This window comes from Lepisma saccharinum, chromosome 9, assembly GCF_977018435.1.
Source record: "Lepisma saccharinum chromosome 9, izLepSacc3.1, whole genome shotgun sequence".
NCBI classification, from domain to species: Eukaryota; Metazoa; Arthropoda; class Insecta; order Zygentoma; family Lepismatidae; genus Lepisma; species Lepisma saccharinum.
In genome coordinates this window covers 35,445,753-35,471,974 of record NC_139237.1, presented here as the reverse complement: position 1 = coordinate 35,471,974, position 26,222 = coordinate 35,445,753, and the positions used below count along the sequence as shown (strand labels likewise).

The 26,222-nt window shown below is 36.9% G+C and overlaps 1 protein-coding gene across 1 annotated transcript in view; it reads left to right on the top strand.

The window, feature by feature from the left end:
- Positions 1-26,222, top strand: part of LOC145992000 (sulfotransferase 1 family member D1-like) — a 513,969-nt gene that overhangs the window by 394,639 nt on the left and 93,108 nt on the right. The window lies entirely within an intron of this gene.

Here is a 26,222-nt window from a genome sequence, read left to right as displayed (position 1 = left end):
GTAAAGTAATTGTTTTAGCATTTATATGCTGCACTTTGCTTCTTTTACCTCCATCTATATTTTATAACACCTTTCAATGTCCTGCATTTCCAACCTTTTTTCTCAGCATCAGAATATTGTAGCCATTCTATTAGCCGTGGATTGTCTCCTAACACATCTTCAATTTTCTCATGCTTCTTCCTTCACTGTTGCCCCATACACGTGATTTCTTTAATGTTTCCTTTAACTCATAAGGTATTAGAAAAGCTAAATATTACTGTACCCATTTTGGTAAGCCAAAGCCACGGGGCAAAAATATTAGGAGAACACAATCATTTCACGCTTTAGGTTGCACAGCACTTGTTAATGTCAATTTGGTGACCAAACCATTCAGATACAGAATTGGGAAAGTTGATACCAATCATTGCCATGAAATTGGTGAGTCTCTGTTTGCATCGTATAATAGAAATCGGTTATTGACAAAAGAAGAGAAGGGTAGATATGCACATCTCTTAGAGTATAGTGTTAGTACCAGGGAGTTCAAACGTTACATTTTGAATATTACCGGGAAGGAGTTAACCTCTCAGGATGTTAGAAATATTCGCAGGGATTTACAAAGAGACAACAATAAAGGTAAGACCGAATCTGAGCTCTTCATTGATGTTGTGCAGAACTTTCAATCCAGAAACCCTAATGGTGTTGTTGGAAAAAATGATGATGATACGTTTTCGTATGTTTTTTTCCTAACTGAAACAATGAAGGAGCTTGCTGAAAAGTACAGTGATGTTCTGCTTGTTGATGGAACCTACAAAGTTAACATTGAAGGTTTTCCTGTATATACAATTTTATGCGAGGATGGGAATGGCAAGGGGAGACCTTTGGGGTATATATTTGTTGAAAATGAATCAAGGGATGTTCTCTCTGCTGCAATGTCCTCTTTCATTGATGCAAATAAATGTATTTGTACAAAGTGTAAAGTTTTAGTAGTTGATAAGGACCTCAATGAAATCCATGTACTGAAATGTCTTTTGCCTGATACATGGATAATACTGTGTATTTTCCATGTTATTAAGGCATTCAAGAAGAAAATACAAAGCATTGGTAGTGCCGAAGTACGGGATGTATTGATGTCTCTTATCAATAAGATGGTTTATTCCCCTCGTGAGGAAGATTATAATGAATGTCTACAGTTGTTGGAGAAAACAGATACAGATTTTCATAAATATTTTTTACAGAACTGGCATTCATGCAAGGAAATGTGGGCCCCTTGCTTCCATCAGGGCTTGTGTCATTTGAGCAACAGAACAAACAACAGAATGGAGAGACATAACAAGCTCCTGAAAGAAGTCTTAAAACCACATGATCACCTTTCTTCGGCTCTTGTAATCCTTATGTATTGTATTTTTAATATGTAATTTCTGTGTCTTGTAATACTTATTTATTGTTTTTTTAATGTGTAATTTTATATACAGGGTGGACCAAAAGTAGGTATACAGTACCAGTGACTTTATTCATCAACAATTAATGAACAATTTTTAGTGGGTAGTAGGATGACTGTGTACTTTCAAATTACTAGCCATCATTCATAGTATCAAGATATCTTAAAAGGATAATGAACTTACAAAGAACAATGTCAGGCCGACAGTCGTATGTACTGTATACCTATTTTTGGGCCACAGTGTATTATATGATCAATATAAACTTCCTTTACTTATGCATTGTTTTCTTTAATATGTAATTTTTATATATTATATGATCAATATAAACTTCCTACTTATACATTGTTTTTTTTAATATGTAATTTTTATATATTATATGATCAATATAAACTTCCTATACTTATACATTGTTTTTTTAATATGTAATTTTTATATATTATATGATCAATATAAACTTCCTGTACTTATGCATTGTTTTTTTAATATGTAATTTTTATATATCATCCATATATACTTCCTATGCTTTCAATAAATTAAATATTTGACACATTGATCTTTCGCTTTCTTGGAGAATTCCCTTCATCATTCTGTGATGCCACATGTATGTTGTAAGTTGCTTTACATGCCATGAAGTAAATATTAGGTTGTAGTGTCTAGAGCAGCTGTTCTCAAACCATACCTTTTTTTTGTTTGTTTGTTTGTGTGTTGTGGGATACGATTTCACCATGCATAATGTGTGTTCATGTTTTCCCATTTTTATAATGTTTCATATAGGTTTTCATGGTTCACTCTTTGAGAACTGCTGGTCTGTCAAGCAACTTAGACTGATGCCTCTTTGGCTTCAGCAGTACATTTTCTTCCATTACTGTGTCTGATACATGGTGTATATGATAAGGCGACAGTATCGAGTTTTTATTCATTATTCCACATCTTGCAGTGTTTTATGGAATGGTATTGAGGTGAGACTGCAGCAAGTTTCCTCTGCATTTAGGCATTGCCATTTTACTTAGATTTTCACATCGTCTGAAACTGAGAGAGCATCATAATAGAAATCAAACTTTTAACTTTACCATCAGCTGTGAATGTCTAGTAAATCATTTGTCTGTGACATGCCAAATTTGAGCAGTTATGCTTTATAGTAACTTCATTCCTGTAAGAAAATGAACCACGTGTATGTTAATACAAAATACAGGAGTCTGGACATTTTGAGATATTAAAACATTTGATTAATTAATACAATATTGAATTAAAGGTCTTGAATTATTGCTGCTGGAGTGGCATTCAAAAAGACTCAACTGGTAACAGCATGAATAACTTCGCAATACATTTTAATATGCAGCAAATCCAAATATTTTAAAATTCAGCTAGCAACAGTAAAACAATTTAATGTTTATTATTCTGATTTATTGATGCACGTGATACAGAAAACGCACCACCATAAAAAACATACTGTATTTGTTCCTTTTAAAAAAAGGTAGTGGAAATTTCCATATTTTTTTTTTAATAGAAAAAGAAAATTCAGACACCATTTGAAAATTTCCAAATCTCATGGCAACCATAATTTTTCTACCCCTGCTGATGATGAATTTACCAATTTCGTTACTAGATTCATTGATTGAAATTAATATTTTGGTGACATCAGCACAGGTTCTTTACTGAAGTGTATGTGGATATGCATTTCTCACAAAGGATGCATGATGGGATCCATGTGTAGTTGGGTCTACACAGCATGTGAACAGTAAACCTCTATTGGTGTTTGGTATTCTCTTTGAGAATGAGCTCTGAACATACGTATGTAATATAATATATTTGTGTGTGTAATGCCATGAATTATTTTGCTGAGAAAAGAAACAAGGAGTAACTGTGCTAGTACTCTTTGGCAGTTGAACCCTCAGGATTAAGATAACACCTTGCTTACAAAATAAGTTTCTTCAACAAAACACAAGGAATTAGACTACACTGTGACGCCATTGTCTCGGTAAGCACTTCTCTTCTTGGTTCTATCCGCTTGATTTGCTTTTTTCTCACTTCTCATTGTCGAGCAATTGCTAGCGTGGGAAGTGTGAAAGGGTTTACCACAAACCAGTTATGAAAGAAAGATCTTTTACATTTATTGTAATTTTCAGCTTCTGCTGCCTCTGTAAGGTAATTGTGATGATTGATAATGAAATGTTAAGTAGGAAAATTTGCTAACACCTCAAGGAAACACCCGTACTAACACCAGGACTCAAAGATTGCATCTGTGGTGGTCAATCAGTCAACATGTTTAGCCACAACAGTTGTAAGTGAAAATGTATGAACAAATGGGAACAACTGAGGATGGTATTTTTCTATACGCGGAACTGCAATTTAATTTGCTCTTTGATTTGGCTATGAGGATACAAAATTTGTTTATTTTACCCTAGATGGAGAGAGAAATTATTTTCTGTTTGAAACATTTCAATCTCGTTCAAGAAGACATTCTAAAGGAGGGCTATGTGTGTGTGGTTATATTCTAAACACACAAAAAATTCAAATTCATGGAAGTTAAAATTCTTTCATTGTGGTCTGACTTCACTCTATACCAGCATTTGGTTTGGTTTGATTTGGTGTTTTAAGTCCACTTTATGCACAGTAAGGCTAATCGGGACTGGACCTACAGTTTAAAGTGGGATCCGAACCACTATGTGCCTCCACCGGGTATCGAACCCGGGACCCCTTGATTACAAGGCAACGACGCTACCACTGCGCCATCGGGGAGGCCCCTATACCAGCATTTGATATACTATTTCAAAAGAATTTCACCCAACCGATGCATATTGGTAATGTTGTCACCATGTAACCCAGGATGGGTTCGATACCCAGTGGAGGCCCATTGCACAGTGGTTCAGATCCCACTTTAAATTGTAATTTCAGTCCCAACTAGCCTATCTGCATAAAGTGCACTTAAAACAAGAATTCAAACAAAAGAATTTCATTCTAATTCAACTGCAATACATTGATATGTGCTAAGGGAAAAACACCTCATCTAAAAACTTTGATATTCAGAACTGTTTTAAATATCTCAAAAGCAAATAAGCTGGTAATATATAGGGTGAGGCACTCAAGCGGGAAGATTTAATAAATTCACAAAAAATAGAGAGCAATTTTTTTTTTTTTTTAACATGCATGTACTGTACATGAGTGAAAATTACTAGTGTACCTGAAAAATGTTATTTTTTTTTTTTTTTAAATATGATGTCAGCAAGATGGCATCCTTGGTTTTGCACACATTCTCAGAGTCTCAGAGTAAATCCGTCCGTGAGGTTGTGGAATCATCGACCTCTACTTTTTCGAAAATGAACACGGTGACGGTAAATGCTGGACGTTATGCTGACATGTTTGTAACATTTTCCTGCCTGCCCTCGACTAGGAGCCAGGTGAAGAAACTCTTCCAGCAAGATGGTGCAACTAGCCGTACGGCAAGCGTGTCTATGGATGTGCTTAGACTCGCATTTCCTGGTCATCTCATCAGCAGATTCGGGGATATTCCATGGCCTGCACGTTCACCTGACTTAGAAGCTCCTGAAATTTTTTGTTTGAGGTTACCTCAAATCCAAAGTATTCAAGGACAACCCTCCAAGAACCAGGGAAGATTTGATGGAGCGAATTCGGCAAGAGATCCACAACATTCCATTGGAGATGCTATGCAACGTCATGGTCAGATTTACTCCAAGACTCCAACAATGTGTGTTGCACATTGGATGTCATCTTACTGTCACCATATTCAAAAAATGAACATTTTTCAGGTACACTAGTAATTTCCACTCATGTACAGTACATTCATGTTTAAAAAATAAATAATATTTGCTCTCTCTATTTTTTTTTTGAATGTTTTAAATCTTCCCGTTTGACTGCCTCACCCTGTGTGTATATATATATATATTAAAAAAAAGTTATATCGAAGGGTTTTCTATTTAACTTGGCAGCTGTGTTTTAGCTCCATAAAGCAATCAACAGTACAGAGGAATGTGCATTGTAGTCACCGGCCCTTTCGGGTTGTATCAGTTCGTATAAGATTCAATCAAATCATTCCAACACATAAATATTTTTGATCATAACACCAATTATTCAGTACTTTTTTCAGGGGTACGTTTCCTACAATTTACCATCAAAATAAATGACAATCTCGAATATTTTGTTATATTTTGTATCCATGGTCTACAGGAATGCTCTAAGTCGAATTTCGTGATGTTCAGACAATAAATCTAGATTCTAGTGCGAGGGGGTAACACGAACACTTTTCCAGTTTACTATAAAAATGAATAGGAATGTGTAATTTTCTTTTATCGGTCGTGTCTATGGTCTATACAGATGCTCTCTGCCGAGTTTTGTGATGTTCGGATAAAAACTCTAGATTCTAGAGTGGGGGGTGTAGAACGAACGCTTTTCCAGTTTACTATGAAAATGAACAGGAATGCCGAATTTCTTTTTATCTTTCGTGTCTATGGTCTATATGGATGCTCTCAGCCGAGTTTCGTGATGTTCCGATATAAACTCTAGATTCTAGAGTGGGGGGTGTAGCACGAACGCTTTTCCAGTTTACTATGAAAATGAATAGGAATGACGAATTTCTTGTTATCGCTAATGTCTATGGTCTATATGGATGCTCTCAGCCGAGTTTCGTGATGTTCCGATAGAAACTCTACATTCTAGAGTCGGGGGTGTAGCACGAACGCTTTTCGAGTTTACTATGAAAATGAATAGGAATGACGAATTTCTTGATATCGCTAATGTCTATGGTCTATATGGATGCTCTCAGCCGAGTTTCGTGATGTTCCGATAGAAACTCTAGATTCTAGAGTGGGGGGTGTAGCACGAACGCTTTTGCAGTATACATTGAATATGAATAGAAATGACGAATTTCTTGTTATCGTTCGTGTCTATGGTCTATATGGATGCACTCAGCCGAGTTTCGTGATGTTCCGAAAGAAACTCTAGATTCTAGAGTTGGGGGTGTAGCACGAACGCTTTTCCAGTTTACTATGAAAATAAACAGGAATGCCGAATTCCTATTTATCTTTCGTGTCTATGGTCTATATGGATGCTCTCAGCCGAGTTTCGTGATGTTCCGATAGAAACTCTAGATTCTAGAGTGGGGGTGTAGCACGAACGCTTTTCCAGTTTACTATGAAAATGAATAGGAATGACGAATTTCTTGTTATCGCTAATGTCTATGGTCTATATGGATGCTCTCAGCCGAGTTTCGTGATGTTCCGATAGAAACTCTAGATTCTAGAGTGGGGGTGTAGCACGAACGCTTTTCCAGTTTACTATGGAAATGAATAGGAATGACGAATTTCTTGTTATCTCTAATGTCTATGGTCTATATGGATGCTCTCAGCCGAGTTTCGTGATGTTCCGATAGAAACTCTAGATTCTAGAGTGGGGGTGTAGCACAAACGCTTTTCCAGTTTACTATGAAAATGAATAGGAATGACGAATTTCTTGTTATCGCTAATGTCTATGGTCTATATGGATGCTCTCAGCCGAGTTTCGTGATGTTCCGATAGAAACTCTAGATTCTAGAGTGGGGTGTGTAGCACGAACGCTTTTCCAGTTTACTATGAAAATGAATGGGAATGACGAATTTCTTGTTATCGCTAATGTCTATGGTCTATATGGATGCTCTCAGCCGAGTTTCGTGATGTTCCGATAGAAACTCTAGATTCTAGAGTGGGGGGTGTAGCACGAACGCTTTTCCAGTTTACTATGAAAATGAATAGGAATGACGAATTTCTTGTTATCGCTAATGTCTATGGTCTATATGGATGCTCTCAGCCGAGTTTCGTGATGTTCCGATAGAAACTCTAGATTCTAGAGTTGGGGGTGTAGCACGAACGCTTTTCCAGTTTACTATGGAAATGAATAGGAATGACGAATTTCTTGTTATCTCTAATGTCTATGGTCTATATGGATGCTCTCAGCCGAGTTTCGTGATGTTCCGATAGAAACTCTAGATTCTAGAGTGGGGGTGTAGCACGAACGCTTTTCCAGTTTACTATGAAAATGAACAGGAATGCCGAATTTGTTTTTATCTTTCGTGTCTATGGTCCATATGGATGCTCTCAGTCGAGTTTCGTGATGTTCGGATAGAAACTCTAGATTCTACAGTGGGGGTGTAGCACGAACGCTTTTCCAGTTCACTATGAAAATGAATAGTGTGACGTTTTTCCTACGCTTTGCGTACAAAAAAGTATTACGTAATAATTCTGCGTGGAATAACGTCACAATTCCTCATTCTTCGTACGCCTTGCGTCTCGCTTGTCTTTCTTGATTATATTAGCCCCCGCTAGAGGTCTCCATTGACCTCTCACTCGGCGCTCGCTTCTCGAGCTGACACAAAAAACTGCAGTATTCAGTTCCGACTTGGGAGACCTACGCGAAAGTTGTCAGCGTGACTTGGCTGACGAGGGGAAAAAGGGGCAGAGAGTATGGTGCTGGTTTAAGTGTGCAAGTCGTCTCGCGGGCGAGACTTTAACTTTATTCTGATTGCGATTGCACACTTCGTTATTGTTGCTCTCTATGAAGTTCGACACGTCAACGCGAGATAGAAGTACCTTTTGTGACGGATCTCATACGCTTGCAAGGAAGTTGCATTTGATTGGAGTGAGAAGTCTAACGAGGGCCTGTTAGATTTCGCCAACTTTCCGCAACGTAGACCTGTATCCAGAGGTGTAGTTGAGGGACGAAATTGATGGACGTTACCGGAGGTTACCCCAATATCTAGATACCAGAAAGCGAAGGAAGACAGAGTTCTGTTTGACTGACCGCCCCTTGCAGCGTGAACTGGAGGTTGGAACATTTTTGGAAGTGATAAATGGAGGTATGTACAGTGTCGATACGTTCTGTTAGTTCTGCGAAGTCCAAGTCGCGAAAGTGGATTTGAATCCCGTTGGTTTATTATGACTGAGTCAGAACTTAAAAGCGTAAACGAAGGAAGAACGGGGGATGAAAGTTTAAATTATTCTCAATTGCAATTAATGCGTGTGGGCTAATTAATGGGACATTACTAGTTGGATATTTTGTGATACAAGAATGAAAATGATGAAACTTGCAACGTTCGCGTAACATTGAAATTTTGCGAGGCGTACGAATGATATTTCCTGTCCATCGTCGCGAACCTTTAAATGTTGGAATAATCAATGTTAGGGTGGCACAACATTAAATTAGATTGGTGGGAGCATCAAATATAAAAAAGGGAAAAGTTGTGTAAATTATTGTGGCAAAAGGATAACAGACCTAAGTAAGCCATTTGTTAATTAATTGAAAAATGCTTGTTTTGGTGTCCAAGTGGATTTTATAATTGGGTACAAAGGAAGGAATTTAATCGTGATTGTAATTCATGTTGTTATTAACGTCTAAATAGTAATACATATTCTTGATACGTCAATGACGGAGGAAAAGGTTGTAAGAAAGATTTGTTAAAGTTTCACTTGTAGAGATTTTCTAAATGCAATTAAATTGGATTTGTTTATGATGAAATGTTTCTCGCATTGTTGAAAATTGAGATATTGATTGTTTCTTGTACAGAATTGAATCTAATAAATTCTTGACTCAAGTCTTAAAACTGAATATTGTTACATACGTTTTGTTAACGAACCTTCCTCATAAGAAAGTGAAGCTGCGAAGTTGGTATTGGTAAGAAAGGAAGTTAAGAATTTCATCGGGTAGTATGGACTTTGTAGTTTCCTTATGAGTAGTTAGTGTGTATTTTTTGTATTGCAGGATATTTGTGAGAATTGTCAAACCTGAGTATAATATTCCACGATATTTTGTGAATACTATTGCCTATTACTTATTTCGATTGATTTATAGGTGGTGACCAGTACCGAGAATTATATTTTTCTTTAACCTTGGACATAGGCTCGCCATTGGTTCTCTATTGAGACTGAGGTGGCGGTGTTAAAGCACTGGCCAATGACCTCAACAATTTGTTACTTGTAACTGTTGGTTGTCGCTTGCTTTATAGCGCGTACATTAATCGATCCCGGACCTATTTCTTCACGCTTCCCATAAGGCTTTATTGTCCCTTTTTCTAGTACGCAGCCAACACGTTACAAAGTTCCTGGTATCAGAGCAGGTTTTATTAATTTATATACAAGAAATATCACAAAATATTTTTCCCTTCCCCGCACTTCTATTTTTTGGGTAGTATTGGTGATACCAACATTCCGTTTTATAACCTTGCTTGTTTAATAAATTCCCTTGTGGCCATACATTGTTGGCTGCTTAACAATTTTCTTGTTAACCTTGGAGCCCCCCCTTTTTTTTCAGGACGATAGATTTACCCCCCCTTTTTTTTGAGACATTCTTTTGAAAATTTTTTTTTGGTACAGATTCATACATAAGAACTTTTGTTTATTGATTTTCAATATTTTACAGTATATCTTGATGTTGCATTATTGCACTTACCTTGTATTTTGGATATTGTTAGTCCCCTTTTTGTTTTGGCTATATTTTTTGACACCTTTTGGATATCCTCATCGAGGAACAAATATAATGTCGCTTCCCTTTCAAGGCCATTTGCCACGGGTTGGGTCGACCTCTTTTCCTTTTCCCCCGATTAACAGACAACCTTCCTCATTTAAGGTGGGAGATTTAGTTCTCTATAAAACCTTTTCCCAGAGTAACGCCTTCCACAAGGTTACTGCGAAACTCCGGCAACGTTGGGCGGGTCCTGGTAAGGTTTTTAAGGTTTTGGGCCTCGTAACGGTTCTCTTGGTAGATCCGGAAACTGAAGTTTTCCTCCGGAAGGTCCACATTTCCCATAATTAAACCATATTATCTCCGCGAGGAAGCTTCATCAGAAGTGGAGTTATCTGACTCTCACATGGCTTCACTTTTGTACCCCGCCACCCGGGATCAAAACCCTCAGCGTTCTTCACGTTCTTTTCAATCCTTTTATTGCCATTTTTGTCGTCAATCAGGACATTCTGATTCCCACTGTCGACGTCGCCCTCCTACTACTCGTTCTGCGTCTCACGCTCCTGTTCCTCGCAGATAATGCAGATTCTTGTTGGTATTGACTCAGGTTTGAACTTTTCATTGTGTATTTTGTATTGCAATTATGAGAATTATTAAAGTGGTATTTATTATGTAAAAATTAATTGATGTGTACAAGTCTTTCAATGAGTACTATACTCACACGCTTAATATTATGTATATTTTTTTGTGTGTGTATGATATTTGGTTTTTTTTTGCCTCTCATTTCATTTCAAGTTGAATCATCACTTTTTTGACAATAATGTGTTACAGTATATCATTTCTTGCGCTATTTTGATAAATATATATATATGATGGATGTTTCACTGAATCTTTAAATAATATGTAATTGATGCTCCTAATTCTAAATTTTTATTCCCCTCCCTTAGGTTTCCTCGTCCCTTTCCTATTCCTTTTTTTATCTTTCATTTCTTCTTCTCTTCTAATTCTTCTTTTTTTTGTTTATTTTCATGTTTTCCGAGGGAACTTATGTGTTGAGTGTGCCACCCTGGAAATCATCGTTTTGTGCATCAAATCCATCCAAAAATAAGTAAAACCAACATATTATTATTAAGGACTACCCATTGGATAGTGCATTGTTTCTGGTATTATTTCTCAGAATTCTTTCGCCACACAATGTTATATGGACATCTTTTATGTATCATGCTATCTTTAATGTCTCTGTATGATCACACTAGTGTTCGAATTCCTGTAAATGTTCCCCCCTTTTTTTTCTTCGACATTATGTTTATACCCCTTGTACGAGGGTAATCAAAATTGTCATACTAACATATTATCTCATGGAGTCATCTCGATTGCAATCGATCTTTTCATGCTTCATTTTCATGATTATCACGATATCATATTACTATGTACATTAATTGGTGTGTGTAATTTGTTTCCCAATCTATGTCTAGTCAAGATATTACCATATTCTAGTCTTAAGCATATTGTTTGTGTGTGCTTATGGCTATATATTTATTGATGCTTGTTTCTCTCTAGTCACATATTTATGGTTTTTTTATATAGACTATTACTTGTATTGCTGTAGATATGATGCTCCCAGCAGGTGTTATTGATTGTTGCTATAATTTTTGTGCCCTTTACTTAAATTTTGCATATTCTAATTGTTATATATTTGGCGTATATTCTTCTTTTCTACGTGGGGGAGTTTGTGACGTTTTTCCTACGCTTTGCGTACAAAAAACCAGCAACATGGTGAACGCTCTGATCATGTGTGATGGTCATAATCATACGGCCTTATTTATGTTTATGTTGGCTCTCCAACGTCTTGTAGCGTCTCATCAGTATCCATTAGTTTGGTTACTCCATAACGCTATTCGCCGTACTGAGGGAGTTCTTCAAACTCTTTGGGCAACTGCTCTTGCTTCTTCAATGTCCTGGCCAGATATGAAAACTTACATCTGGCGCCATTCCGTCCCTATGTCATTATACAACACATTAGTGAATACTTATGTCACCCGCCCTCAACGTGAGTGGGAGACTCTCCACATTTATGTGTCGGACGTTCATGATTCGGCGGAGGCCTTGGCATTGGGTTGGGACTCAAATATCTTAGTTACGTTCATTTTACAACACCTTAATAACACCTCCACAAATTGTTTGCTATTTCAATCCCGACCACAGTCTATGTCAGAGTTGGTTACTCTCGCCCATTCTATTACTCCCTTGGAGATGCAAAATGCATATACCCAAAACCCCTCAGGTCGTGTTGACCGGCATGTGGAATTTCCACTTCACACGGTTACCCCCCGGGATCAAAACCCTCAGCGTTCTTCACGTTCTTTCCAATCCTTTTATTGCCATTTTTGTCGTCAATCTGGACATTCTGATTCTCACTGTCGACGTCGCCCCCCTACTACTCGTTCTGCGTCTCATGCTCCTGTTCCTCGCAGATAATGCAGATTCTTGTTTGTATTTGACTCAGGATTGAACTTTTCATTGTATCTTTTGTATTAGTATTATAAGAATTATTGAAGAGGTATTTATTATGTAAAAATTAATTGATGTGTACTAGTTTTTCAATGAGTACTATATTCACATGCTTAATGTTATATATATATTTTTTTTTTGTGTGTGTATTATATTTGGGCCTCTTTTGCCTCTCATTTCATATCAAGTTGAATCATCAATTCTTTGACAATAATGTGTTACAGTATATCATCTCCTGTACTATTTTGATATATATATATATATATATGATGGATGTTTGCCTAAATCTTTAACTAATTCAATATGTAATTGATGCTCCTAATTCTTATTTTTTATTCCCCTCCCTTAGGTTTCCTCACCCCTTTTCTATTCCATTTTTTATCTTCCATTTCTTCTTCTCTTCTAATTCTTCTTTTTTTTTGTTTATTTTTCATGTTTTCCGAGGGAACTTATGTGTTGAGTGTGCCACCCTGGAAATCATTGTTTTGTGCATCAATCCATCCAACAATAAGTAAAACCAACATATTATTATTAAGGACTACCCATTGGATAGTGCGTCGTTTCTGGTATTTTTCAGAATTCTTTCACCACACAATGTTATTTGGACATCTCTTATGTATCTGTGTCTTACTGTCACTATGATCACATTAGTGTTTGAATTCATATAAATGTTTCCCCCCTTTTTTTCTTCGACATTATGTTTATACCCATTGTCCGTGGGTAATTAAAATTGTCATACTAACATATTATCTCATGGAGTCATCTCAATTGCAATCGATCTTCTTATGCTTCATTTTCATGTTTATCACGATATCATATTACTATGTACATTAATTAGTGTGTGTAATTTGTTTACTAATCTGTCTAATCAAGATATTATCATGTTCTAGTCTTAAACATATTCTTTGTGTGTGCTTATGGCTATATATTTATTGATACTTGTTTCTCTATAGTCACATATTTATGGTTCTTTTATTATAGACTATTACTTGTATTGGTACCACAGTCACCATAAATATGTGACTAGAGAGAAACAAGCATCAATAAATATATAGCCATAAGCACACACAAACAATATGTTTAAGACTAGAATATGGTAATATCTTGACTAGACATAGATTGGGAAACAAATTACACACACCAATTAATGTACATAGTAATATGATATCGTGATAATCATGAAAATGAAGCATGAAAAGATCGATTGCAATCGAGATGACTCCATGAGATAATATGTTAGTATGACAATTTTGATTACCCTCGTACAAGGGGTATAAACATAATGTCGAAGAAAAAAAAGGGGGGGAACATTTACAGGAATTCGAACACTAGTGTGATCATACAGAGACATTAAAGATAGCATGATACATAAAGGATGTCCATATAACATTGTGTGGCGAAAGAATTCTGAGAAATAATACCAGAAACAATGCACTATCCAATGGGTAGTCCTTAATAATAATATGTTGGTTTTACTTATTTTTGGATGGATTTGATGCACAAAACGATGATTTCCAGGGTGGCACACTCAACACATAAGTTCCCTCGGAAAACATGAAAATAAACAAAAAAAAGAAGAATTAGAAGAGAAGAAGAAATTGAAGATAAAAAAAGGAATAGGAAAGGGGCGAGGAAACCTAAGGGAGGGGAATAAAAATTTAGAATTAGGAGCATCAATTACATATTGAATTATTTAAAGATTCAGTGAAACATCCATCATATATATATATTTATCAAAATAGCGCAAGAAATGATATACTGTAACACATTATTGTCAAAAAAGTGATGATTCAACTTGAAATGAAATGAGAGGCAAAAAAAACAACCAAATATCATACACACACAAAAAAATATACATAATATTAAGCGTGTGAGTATAGTACTCATTGAAAGACTTGTACACATCAATTAATTTTTACATAATAAATACCACTTTAATAATTCTCATAATTGCAATACAAAATACACAATGAAAAGTTCAAACCTGAGTCAATACCAACAAGAATCTGCATTATCTGTTGCAGTTGTGCGTTAGTGTGTATTTTTTGTATTGCAGGATATTTGTGAGAATTGTCAAACCTGAGTATAATATTCCACGATATTTTGTGAATACTATTGCCTATTACTTATTTTGATTGATTTATAGGTGGTGACCAGTACCGAGAATTATATTTTTCTTTAACCTTGGACATAGGCTCGCCATTGGTTCTCTATTGAGACTGAGGTGGCGGTGTTAAAGCACTGGCCAATGACCTCAACAATTTGTTACTTGTAACTGTTGGTTGTCGCTTGCTTTATAGCGCGTACATTAATCGATCCCGGACCTATTTCTTCACGCTTCCCATAAGGCTTTATTGTACCTTTTTCTAGTACGCAGCCAACACGTTACAAAGTTCCTGGTAGCAGGGCATGGTTCTTTTACTTGAGCTGCCTACATGTAACATGCACAGTGGAAATTTTTTTGGAGGGGGAAGGGGCAGTCAATTTTTTTTTTTGTTTTGATAATTTTTTTGCCAGAATTAATTTTGATCTTTGGAATTTTGAGATTTTTTTTCCCATTATACATTTGAATTTGACATCAATTATTTCTGCTTTTGACCTTGACAGTTCTAAAACGACATTTGTATAAAGAATATTAGGATTGGTGAGCTAGATTTTTTTTCCTCATTCAATACCCCCCTTTTTTCCTCCCTTTTTGTACCTTTTGGGAATTTTGTAACGTTAAGACGTGAATTTTTGAATTTGATTTTGGAAATGGTTTTTGCTATTTTTTTTGGCCATCATTCTTTAAGATCCCCAACATCAATCCTATTTTATATAAATTTCATTTTTTGATTGTGCATTTGTAATTTTAGGGGGCGTTTTCATTATTCATTTATTCCCTTAAAATTTGCAAAAACGCCACTTCATGAATATCCTCTTAAAGATAACTAAATAGTTTCCTCCCAGGTTAATGCTTCATTTTCCTTGCCAGGACACTTGGTCCAATACTGCTGGAAGAAAAATTCCAGAATGCATACACAACCATAATCATGAGATAGTATTATTCCTTATTGTTGGTTTTAATAAATATTGAAAACTTATATTGAATCTCTCTATAATGTTTTTCATGATTATTGTTATATTTACAATCTAATCAACATTGCCTATGAATTTTACAAATTAAGGCTCTGTTGAGGTTTTGGTAGTATATATATTGAATAACGTGTATCTTATTTTGATTGATTCAGGTATTTCTCATGTATTTTGATGGTGTACACATGTTTATTTACTATGTTATTTGAAAATGTTACAGCATTTATTTATTTAACTTATATTCAGGTTTTCAAAATTTTTCAATTCATAATTACTAAATTCCTCTTGACTATGCCTTCAGGCAGTACGTCATGCTTATATATATATATTTTTTTGTATGGAAAGAAATTAACTTTTTCAATTAGAGATGCCTTCTTGCTACCTTAGAAAAACTTATTGTGCTTGATGTAAAGTTGCTCATTCCTTTTCCTTTCTTATCATGACTGAAATTAAATTTTTCTCATTCTATCCTATAACTTCTTCTCTTCCTTATTCTAATTTTCCGTTATTTTTTTGTTTCATGTCATTTTCGAGAAAAAATTCGTCCATTAAGAATTGCCGTCCCATCTGGCTTCATATGGAATTGGATCTGCACATCTTTACTTACTTCACGTTCCTTATCAGGCTACTATGTTAACTGAAGCTCTTCAATTCTTAATATCAATATGCAAGAGCCTATTTTTCATGAAGGCATTGTTTAATATATTAGTGAATTATTTAGATTTCTTGAATTGGAAATTGATGATTTTTCCTTAAGCTTAATAGGTTTATAAAATGATGGTATTAATATTTATTGCAAAACTTTTCATTGTCTTACTGTAATCAATTAATCAATAATATTTTTGAACTACCTGATGATATATATTTATGCTCTTTGTAATCTTTTACTTGTATGTGGTGATATGGTAATTCCTAGGAAAAAGGTTTATATTTAAGGGTTTTATAATCGTATAATTATGTGGATGTCGGAAAAAACTTTACTAGTATCATGCCTGGTTTAAAGGAATGTTTATCATTGTTGCTCAGGGATAGGCTCTATTATTATTTTTTTTTTTTTTTGCCAGTTGCGGGTGATTTGTAACGTATTTCCGCATTTATTATTACGTAAATTACGTTACAAGTTTGTCGCTGGCGCTTGTCGCCTGATTGCTCCCAAGTTTGTGTATATGGACCACGTAGTTCGTTGAAATGATACGAGATGGCAGCACTAGGGCTACTTAGAGTAGGTATGACGTAACAGCGTCACCTGATGGACGATTTCCCAGTGGGTTACGGCAGCTCGTAAACTCACTCGACCTTCCATCACGCAACGAGTCAACATGTGCACTACGAGACTGGGAACATTGCGGAATGAACTGCCCCTGCAGACTTTGATTACAGGAGTACACGCAGTGAAGTGCTATGTTTCTTCAATACCCCCACGAAAACTGCGAAGGTTGCCTGCATCAACAGGAATGGTTTCTTCGCCTGCCCGAAGTAGACGATGCTTGGAGAAGAAAGCATGGAGGATGTGCTTGGTGAAGAAAGCACTTAGATGACACTTGGTGAAGATAGCAAAGGAGAATTGGGAAAAGCTCCTCCGGATAGAAGCCAGGATAAATTACGATGGAAAGACGTAATTTGGGACTTCATTTCACGAAGGAAGCCATTTGACCATTTTTGCTGATACATGGAAAATTGGAAGCCTCGTGCCTAGTACACGTCACATTTCTATACAGGTATGAGTAGTGAACTTTATAGTGCAACGTGTGTGTTTTTGACAAGTACCCATTTTGACCCCTTTGAAAATTGCGTCGAATGCCGAAATAGCACAAGTACGCGTAATTTGATTTTGCAGTCGTACTTTATAGTGTTGGATTACGCGACAGCAAAGAAGTAATCGGAACAATTTGATGGTTTGTAATTTGCCGATAATTTTTGCATTGTGTTACGTAAGGAGGTTACGAGTGACCACCGGATATTAGGATATGTACTTTATGATTAGAAACGGCACGTGTTAAATCCATGACATTCATCTCGTGCTTTTGATATGAATGCAAAAACACGTTATTGGTTGCAAAAAATGTAAATCTGGAAAAATCGGGACAGTCTTGTAGTGCGACTCCCAATATTTTACCTAGCTTACCAATTTGCTTCCCCTTTTTACGAGCAACTTATAAAATGATATTATCATTGTAACTGTAAATTGAAGGCATGCAACGGTTGATTACGTAATTTGAAAATTACGCGAGTTTGTTAAAATCGTAATCGACACGATAAGTATAATTGATATAGTATAATATTGAAGTAGTTTTGCTGGTCAAAACGAGAGAAGTAACTTTCGATTGTGCATTGTAGTCAAAGTGGAGGATTAGTTACACTCCAGCTTAATTGAGGTGTTAGTGATGGTATGAACGAGTCTGTTGAATAAAACCAAAGAAATGTTCTTTAGATACATTGGTATCTCATACTTTCTGTGATATTTATACATATATGTAAGATACCATAAACCAAATAAATTGTTAACGTATAAATTTACGAATATTTAAATTTTGAATTGTTGAGTGGGATATACACATACACAGTGCGATTTGTTGAATTGCCGACTTGCGTAGCTTCGCAAATTCATAATTGTTTGCGTAATCGTTTGATACAATTGTAAACAAGTATACGCACAATAAAAGATATGTTATCAAAAATAAATGCAACTATGAATATTTATTGATATTTGCCAAAAACTTGAAATTGATTATAACATTAAAAAAAGTGTCTAGTATTTCTGCAGGTAGTATGTATTTAGTGATGGTAGAGGGGAGCAGATTGTAAGAATGGATTTGTTATTGTGTGACGCATTTTTGGGAAAGCTGTTTCCTTCTGAAATTATATTAGATGTGAAGTAACTATTCATACAGTAAACTTTATTGTGACGATTTTTGGCCCAGTACCAATCAACTTCCAGTATTATTTGAGGCGTCGCGAAAAACGTGGCAAAAGCCTCCAACCCAGTAATTTGTACGTTCTACTGACAAACGCTTACTAAATCTACGGCCTCTCTCATTTGTTTAATTTTATGGTAGCTTGTAAATATCCAGTGAACTAAAGCGAGTAGAACGTTACAAAATTCATGGTAGCAGAGCATGGTTTTATTAAATTATATACAAGAAATATCACAAAATTTTTTTCCCTTCCCCGCACTTCTATTTTTTGGGTAGTATTGGTGATACCAACATTCCGATTTATAACCTTGCTTGTTTAATAAATTCCCTTGTGGCCATACATTGTTGGCTGCTTAACAATTTTTTTGTTAACCTTGGAGCCCCCCTTTTTTTTCAGGACGATAGATTTACCCCCCTTTTTTTTCAGACATTCTTTTGAAAATATTTTTTTTGTACAGATTCATACATAAGAACTTTTGTTTATTGATTTTCAATATTTTACAGTATATCTTGATGTTGCATTATTGCACTTACCTTGTATTTTGGATATTGTTAGTCCCCTTTTTGTTTTGGCTATATTTTTTGACACCTTTTGGATATCCTCATCGAGGAACAAATATAATGTCGCTTCCCTTTCAAGGCCATTTGCTTCCCTTTGCAAGGAAACGACTTTGCCACCCTTACGTCTGAGACATCTGGTGGTGAAACTTCCGAATTACTAGCAACCACCGACGATAGTTTCGCGAGCGGGTCCAACGCAAGACTGTGGCTTATTCCGCGACTGAATATAGTTCCCTGTTTGATTTGCATTTTCCTCGGTCGCTGCAGTTCTTCCTCTACAATTTACCTGTACTTAGTGCAACACACGAAACGTAGATGTACTTTGGCTGTATGTTATGCATTAGAATAGACAAGATGAGAAAGGTTGTTTTATATTTCGATTTAATTTAGCTAAAAAAAAAAATAAAAGATGTAGTTGAATGTTTGCAAACTACTGCAAGGAAGTGTTATCGTGTTCTCTGTGTACAATGTTACCATTTGATTCCTTTCCTACAATATAAGTTAATTACTCTGTATTTTACTTACAAACAGCAAAAAATAGTATACGCTAAAATAAAACTTTCACCCACAAAATACGAAACACGTGCCGACCCTCGCTCAAGCTCCCCTCCCCAAACTTTCCGTACTGTAAATTCCTTCCTCGCAGAACATTCAACTAACACCCTCCGACTGCTTTTGTTTTGATTTTGTCTGTCCCCGAGGCAAGGTTGACCACTGAACTGAATGCCCTTAGCCAGCGACTCAGGTTGGGTTGGAATTTCCTACGTGCGATTGTTTTGGTTTTGGTAATAGCAGGGGTGGAAACTATTCAAGTGGTAAAAAAACTTGACCAAATACTGACAAATTACTGACCACTTACTCACTTATTTATTGTAACGAACCAGTCTCGTTACAAATTGTATGGGATCCACCTTTATATGAATAAGCTTTCTTAGAATCTAAGTATTGAAAATTTAATTTTTGTATTATAGTTAATATTCAGGATTGAATACACTCTTTATAGTTCTTATTTCCTCCACTCGTCTACGCCACTTTTCAGGCCGCCTCGATAGCGTAGGGGATAACGTTGTGGGATTGTGATCAAGGGCTCGGAAACTCCACTACTCCAGTTCCGATTTGCCTATCTGAGCAACTAGTGAACCAAAAGCTTCGTCACTTTCCACGGCAAGGATAAATGGTGATTCGATGATACAGGGAATAGAACAAATGCCCTAAAATATGTAAACCATGGCCATAATTCGAACCTAGAGCCTTTAGAACAGAAGTCAGTCAGTTCTGCGCCACCGAGGTAGCAGCTTTGGAATAATAAACTCCATGGTGAAAATTTCGTCTGAGGTTCAATACCTACCGAATGGTTTATCTTTGGAGTACACCTGCTCAGCGCAACGAGTCCAATTGTTTTTATCGTGCCGACCTTCGTCGCCGAATGGTTGGCACAGCGCGCTACGACGACAGGGTTCCCGGGTTCGACTCCAGGCTTGGTTATGGGCTTCCATGTGAGCGTCGTTTCATCAATTTCATAATATCATATCACTTGTTCTCATCTTCGAGATTAACCGAAAGTGGCAGAAAAACGAAGAAATATAAACCAAATAAATAAATCGATCAAACCAATTGTTGCTGTTATTTGGCTTTCCAGGCGAAGCTTAATTGGCTTTCCTTTTCAATGAAGTCATCATTATCCTCACGATGCTTGGCCAACACCAGACAGTTCACACGGAAAGCAACATTTGGCTACCTGGGACTGCATATGAATTAATAATTCATTTCGTAATATTGGTATGAATATTATAAATTCGCTCACACATAAAATATCGTTATTAAAAATGGTAATTAAAATTATGTTTCAATCTGAAAAAAATTGACATAAAAATATATTAAAGGCCCACATAAATACAACGTCAAGGCAAAAGCAAAATATCTCACCAGGAAATACTGTTCTTTTTGCGAACAACAGAATAAATTACAGTATTTCAAGAACCAAGAACAGTAAAATAATACTAATAATATTAAATAATACAACTTCAGAAAGTGGAATAGATCTGACTTCACTGATTCACTCATTCTGTCGTTTATGTAACGAGTAGCTACTTTCCTACTTTTTGTTTACAAGACGGTTCGCGAATAGGAACTCGGATCTTTCCACTGTTTCTGATAGTTTCGCCTGAGAGTCAACCTCCGTGGCGGAGTGGTTAGAACAGCGCGCTACGGCGACAGGGGTTCAGTGACGACGCCAGGGGGGGAGCAGGTGTCCCCTGGCGCCTCGCCCCCTAACCCCCAACTGAAGTTAATGAAATATCGAATAATAAGATAGTTCATTTCTAAGAGTATGACAATTTTCACAGTTTTCTAAGTGGTGTATTCTGTATGCTATCACTTTTCCTGCTTATAATACCAACACCACTATAACAAAAAGTAATATTGTTTTAGTATATATATGTGTGTGTGACTTTCGTTCAAGATTCCAGCGCCGACCTGGGCATAGGTGATATTCATTTATGTCCTGTAATTTTCGCAAATAATCTCAGTTTTAACCAGTTTTAAGAACTGGAAAAAGTGTTGAATTGTTGCAATCTACACTCCCTTCCATTTTATAAGGGGTGGTCACGGACTTTTGACTCACCCTGTATATTGCAATATGTATACTTTACATATGTTTCTTCATTGAAATTCGTCCTACAGGACAACTTCAGTTAGCCAACTTAACGTATGGGGGTGTGTCTTACTGAGTTTATGTTTGCGTAGCGCAACTGTAAGTGTTGCAAAACTTATCTCAAGTTTTCCAAAAATTAACTTTTTCCCAAATTTTCTTATTTTCTTCTTCTTCTACAAATTGGGCGTGATGGAACCTAAATGTACTTCGTTGGAATCTGAGTTCCATAAGCTTTCCAACGAGGTATCATTTGTGATTCTGGGATGATAGCCCCGTCTAGTTGGCTGCACTTTTTGACTCGCTTTGACTCTCTTTGCACCGAAGCATCTAGTTGGTTGAACGGTGCAACACCGAGTCCTCTAGTTCGTTGATTTCGAGTCAAGTAGTATATTTGGTGTCTGCACCGTCTGCAGTACCTTCCGGACCGGTGCAAGTGTGGTGTATGGTGACGTGGTGCGTGCGAACTAATCAAATGACCGTTTAAAGAAGCAGACAGGCATTTGTTGAATGTTTTGAACTTGAACTCCGCTTTCCGTCTAGTTGGTTGAACGCAAGACTTCTAGTAGTCTTGGGTTGAACGTCATTTCCTTGCACCACCCTGACACTGGATACACCTGCATTGCACCGAGTGTTAAAAAGTGCAGCCAAGTAGACGGGGCTAATTAGTAGAGGGGTACAAGGGCCGCCAACATGAAGCTCTGCAATTTCCTTCAAATTTTGGCCGGGGTCTAAAGGTTGATACTATAACTGGCATTATTTCTAAATCTGAGGGTGCAGGACAAAAACCAACTTCAGATTCGTCTTCAGCAGCTCGGGAAAAAAAAAATTCACTGTCGACCAGTGTTATCATTCATCCTCGTTGTCACGATTAGTCAAAAGTGGCGTAGAAGCGACGTTAAATAAGAAAAAAAAAATAGAGTTTCGTCTGAATAAGAAAATTCTCAAAAGTATTTCTTTTTTAATCACTGTCAATACAAGTAATTGTGGAACAACTTCTACTTCATCAAATTCTTCTAACGCTGGCGCCTTTCCTTTCGCGTATAATCAAGGGTCCCGGGTTCGGATTTGGTGAGATGTAAAAGAAAAACAGTTGTTTCATCCTTGCATTTGTCTTGGAATCTTGTGTCTGCCCATAATCTTCTCAATATTACATCCTGTCGTATCTTTACGGCATATTTTGTGACCCTCCCAGGAAAATTTTATGCATCCACCTATGCTTGCAGTCAGTCTATTTCGTATCTCCTTTGTCTACAATTATTTTTGTAGGATACCGTACATAAGCAGTACGGATGTCGTGAGAATACGTAAACTATCATTTGTGAAATTATTCAAGGGAAGCATCTAGGTGAAAGAAAATACTTTTACACAATAATAGAATATTCAGCTTATCGTGCAATCAAAACAATAATTATTCGCACATTTTGTAGAAACCCTTTCCCAATGGAAACACGTAACGGTTTCCAAAAAGAGGAAATGTTTCTGGTTGTATCGCCTAATCACTGGGATCTGTTGTATCGTAAATAAACACACCGTTGTGTCATTCCGAAAAGTTGACCTTGACCACTCTCAAGTGACAAACATTTGGAGCTCGCTCCTACCGAGGGACGGAAGAACAATAGCGGTATCCCTCCCTCAGGCAATTTCTAGGCTTCAGACCAGGTTTTCTATGACCCATGAATTTGCGGACAAAATTGTTCGCGTGACGACTGCGCAGTTTTAAATTATCTACATTACAGGAAGTAATATAAATACATATCTACGTTTATCTATATTGTTTTTGTTATTCTCGCCAAATTTTCAAGTTAATTGCTCGCCTCGTCTTTCTTTTCCCTGACCTGATAGAGACAATCTTCTCAATTTTTTGGCGATTGTGTTGGTTGACAGCACTCGACGAACGTGAAGCTGCCCAACTCAAATATCCCTCCGCCTCCTGGAAGTTCCAGGAGTAATGGTAGGTGGCAGCACAATATGTTGCGAAAAAAATACGCTGCAGACTTCGAATATTATAGTAATTGCATAATAATACGCAAAGTTCCCAGTGACAAGTATACATCAATCGCAGCATAAATGTTTCCTCTAGTGAACTATTATGTTGGATTTTTAATATTCTTCTTGTGAAATAAGAAAATTAAGTGGAAAGGCATGTCAGCTGCATTTGTCAGTTTTTTATTATTTTGCTCTCAATATAATTATAAAATTTATGCTTGAAGTATTAGAACACAGGGGACGGTTACGTAGAAGAAAGCCCTACAACCAGATGGTCGAAGTTCCATTTGAGAGCAACGCAATTATGGTAACAATTTACCATGTAAATGAATGGGACGAATTTTCAAGATGGCGGCCGTAGTCCATCCCGTTAATATACAACCTTCACCTTTTTACAGACCCCAAACTTACACACACCCAGAGAACTTTTGTTGCCTCCCGATTATTCATATATTACAAACTATATTAGATACACAACCGTTGTTGTTTTTTTACGGGTATTACAACCGACGGACGGTTCAGATCCTGACAAGTTGTTTTATTTTTTGTTGAACCTCCATAAAATTTTCAAACTAAACCTCATTGATTTGGAATCTTTACTGCTGATGGCATTTACATCCACGCAAGGACTCCTTCGGGATACTTGGTATGATTCTCTTCACGAGAAATTCCCCTGGCCTATGTTTATACGTGTCATATGGAATCGCTTCGTCCCTTATTCCACGATGCAAGGGTTATTAGATAAACATCTTCTTCGTCCTCAGCGAAGTGGGGAATTCCTCTCCACTTATTTGAATGACATCTACGAGGCTTATCATGTGTTACCCACCAACTGGTCTGAATCTGGTCTATTGGAATTTACGTTACTGAATTTACAAGAGAGCACACGTTTGCATTTAATGGGCTTTGATCGACCGACTTCTATTGCTAATTTTATTTGTTTATCTAGGGAGATATGGCCCTTAGAGTTACGTCGCATTGAACAACAACAGGAAGAATGTACGTTACATTCTATTGATTCTCGTCTTCCTCAATCATTCCCAATCTTACCTGTCCCTTCTTCCTCTTCCTCTTCCTTGCCTAATGTAGAGATCTCTGAAGATTTACCCTTTAAGGTTGTTTCACAGCAAAATTCTAATTTATCGCACATTGAATCTCTTCCTGTTGACAGAGAACGACATTTGTCGTCAGAGGTTACAACTACACCCCATATAGAACACCCTTTGACAATTATCGACAAGGTTATGCCTATCATACATGCCACCTTAAATTCTACACCGAGTCGTCTTTTGGTCGACTCTGGCAGCTCGGTGTCATTAATTGCGAGGGGATTTTTAGCTACCTTACGGCCCATACCTCCTACTCTTCAAGATGATGTACGTACGTTGCAAACTGTTAATAATCAGTCTATCCACCTTAATTCACGTGTGATTTTGACGTTGAAATTACAGGGTTTGTCCTGGAAGTGGACTTTTTGGATTTCCGAAACTTTACCGTTTCCCGTCATTCTTGGCTCTGATTTCTTTTCCCATTCAAAGGGTACTATTTCCTTCGATCATTTAGTGGTTTCATTTCCTTATTCTACGGACTCCATTCCGTTCGCCCGTTCTACACCTCCGGTTCGAAAACAAGATCAGGTACGCCTAGTTGACAAAGTTGATTGCTCTCCAGCTAATAACTTGTCGACCAATATTACCAGTTTATTACGGGAATATAATGATGTGGTGACAGAACGTGTGGGTACTTGTACACTGGAACCCGTTTCAATTCCCTTAATCACGAATGTTCCTTTTCGCTCTAAACCATTTCAGTTAAACCCTACCCAAACAAACATTTTACGCCAACAAATCCAGGAGTTGTTGGACCAGGATATCATAGAGGAATGCGCCTCTCCTTACGCATCCCCGTGTTTCCTTGTTGATAAGAAGGACGGCGGTTATCGCCTTGTCTGCAGTTACAAGCATCTTAATCGTCTTATTGCTTATGACAATTTCCCACAAAGCCGTATAGATTTGATTTTCCAACACTTACAAGCTGCTAAAGTATTTTCTTGCTTAGATCTTTGCCAAAGTTTCCATCAACTAAGGCTAGATGAACCTAGCAAGGACTTAACGGCCTTTGTCACCTCATTCGGTCAATACCGGTATACCAGGGTTCCTTTTGGTATTAATCTTGGCACACAATTACTGACTCGTGCGTTGGACAAAATTTTGGGACCCTTTAAATTCAAATTTCTTGTGACATATGCTGACGATGTTTTGATCTTTAGCCCAGATGAAAAGACTCATTTGATTCATCTCAAATTGGTTTTGCAAGCCTTTCGCGACGCTGGACTTACTGTAAACCCCGTAAAATCTAAATGGATGCAAACCGAAGTTAAATACTTAGGATATATTTTACGTGAGGGGCAACTTGTTCTAGACCCCGACCGTATTTCTGCCATTCAAGATATGCCCGCTCCTAGAAATGTTAAAGCTGTTCAACGTGTTTTGGGACTATTGGGATATTATTCGCGTTTTATTCCATCCTATTCCGACCTTACCTCCTTCCTAACTGATAAAAAGAAAAAGGGTCTTCCCTTCACGTGGTCTGACGAAGATCAACAACAATTTGATAATCTCAAAAAGGTTTTTCTCAAACATACGGTTTTAGCCTTGC